Genomic DNA, 12,424 nt, shown 5'->3' on the forward strand with positions numbered 1-12,424 from the left:
CTCAACCAATGGCTACAAGTCCCCCCCTGGTGGACTATTACTACACCATTTACATAAATAACCAGACAATTTGCCTCATTCATGTAAAATCTATCTCTCCATGTAAATAATAAAGTTATGTTTACACATACCATAAACCACATGGTCTGCCATCTTTGAGTGCATCTTATCAGCACCCTTGGTTCAACACATGTGTAGTGACATTGAATGAGTCACTGTAGCGTGTGCCGCTGGAAGATTGGTAGACAATTATAATGAGGGGTAGCAGCCCGTTCTACCAGTTGGACCTTTGGGCAAGGCACGGAGCCCTCTGGGGGAAACAGAGGGGTTCGGGGCCGAGGGCGGAGCCTGGCCACGCTGGGCAGGATAAAAGGTGAGCTCCGACTCACAGTTGGGGCTGCTGCGATCTGGAATGGAACTCATCAGGCCATCGTCGCCGTGATCCTATCTTGCCAGCCGAGCCTGCCTGCGTGCCTGTCTGCATACCTGCCTGAGTACCTGCGAGGGACCCTGGCCGTCGGGCCAGAGGTTACCTCGCCAATTCTAGGGAAATATGGAGACTGACCGTTGTTGTCTGGGCGAGCCAAGGTGGCCGGGCCGAGTCGACTGTTGCCGAGGCGGAAAAGGCTGCGATGCGACTAACTAGAGGATGGAGGTCAGTGGAGGAAGGCGATGCAGCCCAGGTGGCAACCCCGACCGGGAGGCGGCAGACAGGGGGGGGGGGGGGTTGGGGGGGGGGACGCCTGGAGGCAGTGGCCAGAGAGAAGAGAGGCACCGGCGAGGAAGGGGGTGGTCTCTGACAAGCTGAGCGAGAATTCTGCGAAAACTGAGGCCTCTGCTGGCCAGCGGATGCAAAGCGCTCAGAGCAAGGCTATTAAGGTAGATGCTGGACCTGTGGGGGCAGGACAGAACCAGGAACCAGCGGGGGCATTGGCGCGGTGGACCGGGGGTGAGCTTCACACCGGTCCATGCTAGGTGACAAAACTGCGTACGGGTGGCCTTCAAGGAGGATGTGCCAGATGAAGTGACCATGGACCGTTCAATTTTTGTATGAACAATAGTGTTGGGGATGCTACAAGTCGAACCAATGGACCGATCAGGGAAAACATTTTTCGAGCTCCCGACTGCGTGAGGTGTGCGACCTGTTGGGTACATAGAAAGTGCGTACCTCCCCGTACCACCCACAGACGGACGGGATGGTGGAGCGGCTCCACAGGACGCTCATGTCCATGCTGTGCCATCAGGTGTGCGAGTCTCAGGTGGATTGGGACTTCCAAATCCCGGGTGTTCTTGCCGCCTATAGGATGGCTCCCCACAACTGAGTATTCCCCCTTCTTCCTGATGTACGGCAGGGATGCTGATCCGCCCATGGATGCCCAGTTGGGGATTTCGGTGCCCCACCCTAAAACCAAGTTGGCCGATCATGTCAAATTCAACCTTTGGAAATTGGCCGAGGCACGGGAGGCTGTGGCACAGCATTCAAGCTCTCGCCAAGTGGCGAACGAGGGGTTGCGTGCTCACCACACACACACCCACGAGTGGAAGCCTGGCGATAAGGCCTGGCTACACTGTCGGCAGGTACCGTTGGCAACATTCCCTAAACTACTGAGGCCATGGAGAGGGCCGGTTGAGGTTGTGCAGGTGGCACGACCACAATGTGTTCGGATGAAGGGGGGGAAACGGCTATGGTATGTTCACCCCTCACGACTGAAACCATTCATTTCACCGCATACCTACCATGGATGTCCTAGGGGCCGAGCATGTGATGTGTCTGTCGACTCGGGGAATGTGGTACCATCGCCTGATCCTCACATGCCACTGCCTGTTCCACTTCCAGGCACACCGGAACTGACAAAGTGCATCAGCCACCCGAGCCGGACAATGAACGTGGAACTCACTCATTATCAAGCTGAGATTACGAGGCACGAGGTTGCCAAAATTATTGAGAACAGCAAAGTGCCAAAAAACAAATATTAACTTCAGTGAAGCAAAAGCCTTAAGAGAATTGAGAGCAAATAAAGATATCATAATTATTGCTGCTGATAAGGGCCGATCGACTGTTGTGATGTCCCGGGAGGACTATGAAAATAAAATATTTACTCGATGAACGTACCTACGTTAAAATTAAACGAGACCCAATCAGCACCTTGGAACGTAAAACAACGGCAATCATTGGCAAGTCATCAATTCCCAAGGAAGAGCAATACCTCATCAAACCAAGGACATCAAAACCACCAAGACTTTATGGGCTACCAAAAATTCACAAACCTGATGTCCCATTAAGACCCATAGTGGCTCTGCCACGTACAAATTAGCACAATATGTAATTAAACAAATACAGCCCTACATCGGTAGGACCTCTTCGTTCATCAAAAACTCTGAACATCTCGTAAATATCATTAAAGACATTAAGCTTAATCCTAATGATATTCTCGTAAGTTTGTATGTGACCTCCCTGTTCACGAGGGTTCTGGTCAACGAGTCAATTAAATCACTCGACACTCTGGTAACGAGCAAAGGGTTTTGCCAAAGATATCCCAAGACTAGCTGAACATTGTCGAAAGAACAGCTACTTTTTGTGGCAAGGTAACTTCTATAAACAAAAGGAAAGAGCAGCAAAGGGCTCTCCTTTGTCTCCTGCCACAGCGAATTTGTACATGGAAGATTTTGAAGCAATAGCTTCCAGCACACTACAACCATCTGCTTGTTTTAGATATGTCGATGACACATTGGTGTTTTGGCCACACGGCAAAAATACACTGAACGCATTTCCAGATCATCTCAACTCGCAAAACCCATTCATCCAGTTCACCATGGAAGTGGAAGCTGAAAGAACTCTACCATTTCTGGATATTCTGCTCGGACGGGAAAGAAATGGTAAAATAACACAGTGTTTACAGAAAGAAAACGCATACTGACGCCTCTCTGAATGCAGAGTCACACCATCATCCCGCACATAAATCTGCTCTTATCAAGACACTCATTCTTCTAGCTAAGAAAGTATCAGATGGTGACAGTCTGAGAAGTGAAATTCAACATGTTAAAGAAGCGCTGCAAATGAACGATTACAATAATGCACAAATCAACAAGGCATTGAATACCATAAACAAATCAACTAACAAGAGCATTGAAACTGCCCAAGTAATTAAAACGATCACAATACCGTACATTGCGGGAGTAATTGATAAACGAGCCAGATGTTTGTAAAAACAAAACATCCGAGTCAGATTTTGCACGGTACATAAAATACAGAATCTAATATCTGGTACAAAATATGTATTTCCGAAGCTATCAACAGAAGGTGTGTACAGGATTAACTGCACGTGTGGTGAATGTTATGTTGGGGAAACAGGACGAATGATCAGCACGAGACTAAAATAACATCAGAGAAATATTAAATTCTCCCAAACACAACTGTCAGCTGTAGCAGAACACGCGTGCCAACAAGGACACTCAATTGATTTTTATAATGTTGAAGTGTTGTGCAAAACTAGCTACCACTGGCCAAGAATAATTAGAGAATCTATCGAAATTGAAAGAAATTTAAATAACTCTAACCGTTCGAATAGCTACCGTTTTAGTGCTGCGTGGAAGCGAATCATCAAATAATACATTGTTTAAATGCATGCCTACAGAGGGCAGCGTGCTTCAATCGGAATTACCGTTGGTAGGGCTATTTTAATAGACACAATAAACAGGAAGGACAAGTTAAAAGGGCTCGCATAATGCACATGCATAATGTACGTTGCCTCAGTAATTCCCCCCCCCCCACTCATTGTGCAAGAGCGCAGAAGGGTGGTCAACACATCTACGCCTCTATATAAGGAACGAAACAGTTAGACTTCTCCACAAATCTGACTGTCTCCTGATCAAGCTCTCCAACACAACCGGTGTGCTGTACTAGTGACGAATTGGCATGTTCTGTTTACGGACAACCCTTACGAGTTGGCTGTGTCGGGTGGTGGCGGGTGTTAACGACACATTTATATTTCGATTTAAAGCTTTTGTGACTGCAAGGATTTATCTTCTTTGGTTCTTTCGGTAAAGTCACGTAGAATTAGAATAAAATAATAAAATAATAAGCGCTGTCGTCCCGACAGTTCTGTTCTTTCACCTGAAGAAGGCTGCTTGTGTTGTGGCCGAAGCGTCGTGAGAATTTTATTGTCTTATTTTATTCTCATTCTACGTGACTTTACCGAAAGAACCAAAGAAGACACATTTATATATTTACTGGAACAAACCCAAAAAACCTCTCTTATTGCTGAAGACTCGTTACCAGCGGTGTCAATATTGGAGGAGGCTCGTGAAGGACACTGCCACTGGGCAGTTGGAGGCAGTCGCACTCCAGCAACAACGGAAGGCAGAGGAGCAACACGTACAACAACGAGCAGAGCGCCAACAAGTTTGAACAGTGGGGGGCACAGCTGGCGGATCTGTCAGGCATTTTAATTATTCAACCGATGGCACTTGGGTCTCTTCCATTACCTCTTGTCAGCGAGCCTTAAACACTTTACGTGGCCTCAAAGTGCACCTGGCCTGGCACAGGTGCCTTGGTGACATCGCCACTTAGTAACGAATGGCGGCTGCTGTTGTACACACAATTCACCAATTATGATATGTAGTGTGGGTGTTAATTAATTTATTTTGCGTTTTTCTTGTGTGAGGTCGGCGCCACCAACTGTAAGCAATTTGCTTACATGACGAGTGAGTGCAAGAGTCAGGGTTCATCTTCTGTCTTCTCTCTACCCAAAAATACGTCCAATCTCATAAGTAAGTGTTGAACGGTAGGCTTGGTCCACTGCTGGAGTGCTTTGCAATCACCCTGCCTGCTGCTTGTTCCCAGGATCGCCTGCGCGTCAGGCTTGATCTGCAGCTCAAGCACGCTGTGGCCTTTCTGACCGGCACGCCTATTGTGCATAAGTGGCTTGGTCGCATGTCGCGACAAATTCCACGGCACGTTGCGAGTTTGTCAGCAGCAGCTTTGGGAGTCACTTGGTTTGCGAGGACCCGTTGCTGTACACGCTTGGAGGTCAAGTGCGTGCAGGCAGTCACAGGTTTGAACGGAGACTGCAAGTGACAATTCAGACACTCCAAGCCTCTTCACGCCTCAAACAATAGTCAGGTTTACTTGACAACAGCCTATAGCTTGGACAATATTTCAGTGCACACTCAATATTGGTGTATAACTAAAATCTCTCATGGTGATAATCTCTCATTAACACTGCTGTTGTGCGCATATGCGGGCATGACACTCTTATGCGGCGACGGAAGCTCATTCATGCTAATCTCTCTCCATTATCCCTCTCTCCCTAATCCCCCAATTAACACAACTGAGGTACTTAGTGTTGAATGGGGGTGGAATTCCTTTTCAGCTTGCCCATCGCCACGTATATAACATCTTGTTGTAACAGCTCTCTCGCTGGTTTAGCAGTTCCACTGCTGGATCATACTTTTATCCGCCTGAGGACGACCGCTTGTGTTGCGATCGAAACGTCGTGATTTATTTTTTTTAAAGCTACGTGACTTTACCGAAATAACCAAAGAGTATGTATTAAGGGAAGTTGCTGTATACTACAACGAACGATTTGCCAACAATTCCCTGGGAAGGAAATATTCAATAGCCTTACGATAGGTTCACAAGCTATCGTGATTTTTATCATGCCCAGCTATCAATGCCTCTGATGCTTTGTTGTCCAACTTCTCATTCTGGTGCTAATTGACTTTGCCATCTGTTTTTTTCAATTCTCGGAACGCAATGAATACGTGCGTAGTTGTCGACAAAGAACAACGGGATTAAAAACAAACAATATCACATTTTAAAATTAACACATTGGCAACTCATGGTTGTTCTAAGGGTGCCACGTTTTTGAATAGTGCTGAATAAAACGTGCCATTACATTTTCAATATCTCAATTTTCCAAACAAGCTTTGTGGTGTGTGTTGTTAAAGTTTACAGAAAGTGGGGGACACCCACTATTGGTTACTAATACACGCATTATATATCCATGTATCTTCAATAAAAGAGTATCACCCGGGGAATTTTGAGTTTTTAACGTCAGAGACAAAATGTAGGATTTGGAAAGTGAAGAATCACACCCTTGGCGAGTTGAGGAATCGTTAGGATTTCGGGGCACGATTCGCTAAAATAATGTATTATCTCAATTTTTCCATCTTGTTTTTATTTTTTGTTCCATTTGTTCCGTCTTATTTGAAGTCACGTTTTGCCCGTGAACGTTTAATTCCAAATTAGCAATTAATTTACATATAATTTGCATGAATTGTTAATCCTCGATTCACCAGGGCACTCAAAAGAGAGAATATATATGATTAAGTCAAAAAGTGTCCTTCACATTTTTACTCGTGATACCTAATTGTTGTAGCCATATGGTGCTTTTATCCAAACAAGATCAACGCGAGCACAAATATATAGTGCCAATGTCGTCATATGCCTCTTATCATGAGCGCTTCTGTTGACATCGGCCGCGTGGACTTTACTCCGTCCGCCTCTGCGAGGGGGAAACTAAAGTCAACACGTCGTGTTACATCGCCTTCGGGCTACATAACGCATGTGGACTCGCTTACGTGCTTCATTGCATTGCTATACAGATGTGGTAGAACTGGCCTGACCAGGTTTGGCAGGGTCAAGTGCTAGGGTCTGGCAACAGCTAAGATGATGCTTGTGTACGGGCGTGTACTCTGCGATGTCTCGTCAAATAATGCCGAGTAGTGAAAATGTGGGGTTAATCGGAGGCCACCGATGAAATGTGTATGCGTGTGCAGGAGTTCCCATGCAAATCTTGGCTATTTGCGTCACTCGAGGACCCTGTTAATGAGAGCAATCGGTTCATCCTAAGTGAGTGTGTAACCATGAACAGTGTGACTAGAGCAGTGCTTCGTCACCTTTACAGCAGCGTTGCACCCCGATGATTCTCGTAAAAAAAGTAGATGTCACGTGAATAAATGCATACGTAGGGTTTGATTAAACAAAGCAGTTGTAAATTTTGATTTAAAGCTTTCGTGACTGCAGTAATTCATATTCTTAGCTCTTTCGGTGAAGTCACGTTGAAGGGAATCAATAAAATAATAAAATATATTTAAAACAATAAAAAAATTCTCACGACGTTTCGACCATAACACACCTGATGATGTTATGGTCGAAACGTCGTGAGATTTTTTTGTTGTTTTATATATATTTTATTATTTTATTGTTTCCCTTCAACGTGACTTTACCGAAAGAGCTAAGGATAAAGCAGTTGTACTTTATTGCTCGTGCTTAATTTGTGTTGCGACGATTTACCTTCTAAAACAATCTGTGATGTCTGGCACCCCCAGAAAGGGCATGTCACATCCCCAGAGAAACGCGTGTACCCCAGGTTAAGAACCACTGGACGACAAATGCGGTAGCTGTGCAATGGAGTTTGGAATGCCGACGTCCACCCTCTCCACTCTAACATCCTCCTCTTCGGCCGCCTCTCGCCGGGCCCCCGCCGATCGAGTGATCGGACCCCCCGCGCCAGCCCCCTCTCTGAGACCCATAACTGAACGGCTGGCTTACCACGGCCGAGGTTATCCCGCACACGTTGAGCGCTAATCAACAGAAACGGCGGCGGTATAAAAATGCACCTGCCCTCCCCCCGTGGATAAGCCTTAATCCGCTGTGCAAACAGAGGCTAATGCCAGCGGAAAAGAACGGCGGGGATAGGACTATGGGGCACGCCTCACTGTCAACGCTATTCCGACTGTGTAAACACGCTGCATAGAGCGTGCTGTGTAAACTCGCACGCGAGCACGCGCAAACGACGGTGGCCGTACGTGCTGCAGTACAGGCGCGCCTCACGCTCAAATCACTGACGCCACCTCCACGCTGCAGCCCTGCGCTCACGCCGGGCACACCGTCTCTCCACGCAGACGCGCCACACACAGATCACAGACGCTATGCCGAGGTTCTGCCCACACACACAGAAATCACACTACACCGATATTCTGCACTCGAGTTTATTAATGGCACCAATACGCATTACCAGGAGGAATGTTTCGCGGGGAGAACCTAGCGTAACTCTGCCTATGAACCCAGCTACTCAAAGGGTCGTGGCGCCACAGGAGTTGTGGACAATGAGAAGCAGATACTCAGGACTATGATGCAGTGAACATCCGTGAGGCTGTGTTGGGTTCCACAGACTGGACAACGTTTTTTTTATTCCAGTCACTATGTTCATGTGCAGGATTTAGAGTTAATTCCTTTATATATATATTTTTAAAGGCATTACTATCGTCACATAATAAACTGTAGTACACAAATAAAATAAAGCACACTAACATTACTGTAATAAGAGAAGGCAACTGCCCAACCATGGTTTGATCCTTTGATTACTAAGCTCATGAAAACTAGGGACAAGGCTTGGGCATGTGCTCAGAAAAGTAATTTGTCAATGACTGGCTAGAAAATACGATTTCAAGGAATAGATGCGTCAAAAAAATACGCATGCAAAAAATGCTTACTTTTCCTCCACTTTCCTGGAATCACATGGCAATGCCAGGATCTTCAGGAAAACAATCAAATGTATCGAAAATGCATCTAACACAGAAAATCTGCCCGTTGCGCTTAACCGAAATGGGGACTATTTTTCAGAGCCCCAAAAAATAGTCGACAACTTTAACCTTCATTTTTCTGAAGCTGGTGACGTTTTGATAATGTATTGCGAGTCACCCTTGCTCATGTAATTTCCTACACCCCTGTCCAAACATTAAACGAATTTCGTTTCCAGCCTATCCACGAAAGTAATGTTCTGAAACAACTGTCCTACCCCAAAGGGTCCTCCTCTACCGGAACAATAGTGTTCCCGTCGTTGCTCTGCTAACTGTTGGTCACCTAATATACAAACATATAGCCCATATTTTCAACCTGTCCATCAAATTAAGCATCAGTACCTCTAGAATGGAAACATTCCTATGTTCGTCTACTTCACAAAGGGGGCCCTAAAGATGATCCAAATAACTACCAACCAATCTCAATTTTGTCCCCGTTGATGACATTTTTTGGCAAATTATTAAACTACCAAATTAGCAGTTTCCTGTCCTACAACAATCTATTACATCGAAACCAATCTGGGTTCCGAAAAAAATACAGCACCACATCTGCTGCATTAGACTCTCTGAATCACATTTACAGTGGCCTTGATAATATGCAGTACTTGGCCAGTCTTTTTCTTGACCTGTCCAAAGCCTTTGATACACTCGACCACAACACCCTGCTTAGGAAACTAAGTTACCTCCGTTTCTCCAAACACGCAGTAGAATGGTTAAAAATGTACCTCTTCTCTCACCCAAACTGTATTCATGGGTGGTTGGAGGTCAACCAGTGTTAAGATAACAAAAGGGTTTCCACAGGGTTCCATTTTCGGCACCCTCTTGTTCTCTCTTCATGTCAATGACTTGGGCACTGACCTGGATCATTCCAGGGTAAATCTGTTTGCAGATGACACGACACTGATTAGTGCTGGCTGCTCTCCAGATGACGTGATTGCTAAGCTCCAGGGTGGTTTAAAAATCCATTAAGGTACTCCATTCCATCCTATTGTATCCACCATCAACTCACCTACCTAAAAACTGGCCAAATTTCTGTCCGAAACCCTGCTTTCATTGACGGGGAAGACCACCTCAGCAGTACTCAACTCAGCTGACTTGGTTTTTCTAATTAAGGACATTTCACTGTCTCCAGATGATTTGCTTGTCAGTTCAGATGTGGTCTCATTATTCACCAAGATACCTGTACCTGACACCACAGCAATAATTGAAGACTTGGTCCAATTGGGACTGAATCTGGATGTATCAACTTTGGTGAGGCGCTGCCTTACCAACACTTACTTCACCTGGAATGATACATTTTACAAAAAATGTAAGGTACCCCTATGGGTTCTTCATTATCACCAGTGGTAGTGAATGTTTTCATGGAGAAATTTGAAACAGATGTCATCTTGACATCCACCCTACGTTTCCCTGTGGAAGAGATACGTAGATGACACTTTCGTCATCTGGCCTCATGGCCGGCCAGCACTGAACCAATTGTTCAACCACATCAATTCCATACACCCATCCATCAAATTCACCATGGAAGTGGAAAATGCCGGCAAGCTACCATTCCTGAATGTTTTGATTGAGAAGAGGCCCGATGGCTCGTTGGGACATTCCATTTGCAGGAAAGCCACCCACACGGATTCCCATCCAAAGCCCGATTCCCACGACCAGTAGAATTCCCTCATCAAAACACTACACCATCGGGCCCACTGCATCTCCGACCAGCGTCACCTAGCCAGTGAACTGGAGCACACACACCAAGCCCTAAAGATAAATGGACACTGAGACCGCACAATACCCAAAGCTGTATCCCCAACCGTGGGGAGACAACCATCTGAGGACCTAATCAAATCCATCACCCTGCCATACATAGCAGGTGTTACCAAAAATATTTCCAAAATCTTTAAAAAACACAAGATCCAGGTCAGATTCAATACAGTACACAACATCCGTGATTTGATCCCATCTGCGAAAGATGTCATTCCTGACATGCAATACCACGGTGTCTACAAACTAAGTTGCGTGTGTGGCAGCAGTTACATTGGGGAAACAAAACAAAATGTCTTGGATCGTGTTGGCGAACACAAGGCAGATTTGAAACACAGCAGAACCAATACCTCTGCCATGGCTGATCATTGTTATTATGCAGTGGGCTCGCACGATATTGTTTTTCCGAGACCAAGGTAGTCTGAAAACCTTCTGGCTACCATCAAAGATTAGTCCATGAAGCCATCCAGATTTTTAAACACGGAGATAATTTCAACCGAGAAGATGGGTATAAGCTGAGCAATCATTGGAAGGACGTTATTAACAAGTCGTAACTTGCCATGGTGCTTCCATCCTTCCTACCGTTTGGCTGTTATCTCCGACTCTCTGAGTTGCATTGCCCTGTTGGGTGCCTCTTAATTAACGACCTGGGGTCTCACTAACATGGCCACCTCTGCTCCCTTTGCCTCGATCTATCGATGGTTACGCCAGTGAGACAGAGATGGGCTGTGTGTCTCACTGGCGTAACCACCGTTGTGGTGGTTCTCTTGCGTTGACGTGCTTGCCTCTCACAGCGAAGTTGGCAGCGCCGCAGCTTGTTACAAAAAGACGTGACATTAACTTGCTAATCGCCCTAATCTCTCTGCCTCATCTCTCCCATCAACATAGTGTTAGTTTCCCATTAACACTGCTGGTGTGCGCATATGGGGCGATGGTACTCTTGTGCGGCGACGGACGCTCATTTGCTTTGACATGCTAACCTCTCTCCCTAATCTGTCTCTCCCTAATCTCCCCCATTAACACAACTGATGTGCTTGCGTGTGGGGATGGGACTCCTTTCCAGCTCGGACCCCGTCTGCTTGCCCTTGGCCAACATATATAACCTCTTGTTGTAGCAGCTCTCTCGCTGTGTTCTTCCTGGTTCAACAGTTTTACTGCTGGATCATTTTTTTCTACCAGAGGACTATCGCTTGTGTTGCGATCAAAACGTAGTGATATATATATTTTATCTTTTATACCTACGTGACTTTACTGAAAGAACCAAAGAGTAGTTTGAGCTTAGCTTAGAACCACATTAAAATCTTGATCTGGACTTCAATTAACACTTAATCGACTTATTGAGTTATGTTTGTGGCACTGTGTTCTGAATTAAGGTAGACCCAGTGAAAGTACAGGCACCCAATAATATTCCATCATTGAATCTACCGCACAGTCTCTTTGTCATTTATCGGAATGTGCACAATTTTGTAACATCTCAGAAGCTATGCAACATTGAGCCTGCATAGAGCTCGGATCAGTGACCACAATACACATATCCTGGGCAGTAGAGGGCTGTGCAGCAGCACGGTAGTTGTGTTTAGACGTCTGTCCTCCCTTCACGAACACGCACCAACCCGTGGTAAAATATTGGCAAAGAGCACCTAGACCCATTCAGTAGTACGAGGCAATAATCCAGCAGTGCATTGCCAAAGTCACGTAGATAGTTTAAAAAAAATACAGAAAAATAACATGATGACGATCGCTTGTGTTGTGATCGAAAGGTCGTAGTTTGTTATTTTTTTGCTATTTTCTTTGAACCCATCTCCGTGACTATACCGAAATACCCAAATAATATAATTCCTAGCACACGTGTGTCTAACGATTACTGAGTGGAAATATCACAGAGGAAAGAGTACACAGAACCAACACAATATTACATTGTATTATTACAGTGCATGATACATCTACTATCGACTAAGGGTGGTAGAACTGGTTGTAAGAGGCGTGATCAGGGAAGATTAAGCCAGGTGGGGATAATTGAAACCCTAAGTAGAAACATGTGACCCACCCCTAAAAAGGAGGTCGCTAAGCCAATGGCAAGCCA

This window comes from Petromyzon marinus, chromosome 69 (assembly GCF_048934315.1).
Source record: "Petromyzon marinus isolate PM22_M1 ecotype Great Lakes invasive population chromosome 69, UKy_Petmar_22M1.pri1.0, whole genome shotgun sequence".
Lineage (NCBI taxonomy): Eukaryota > Metazoa > Chordata > Hyperoartia > Petromyzontiformes > Petromyzontidae > Petromyzon > Petromyzon marinus.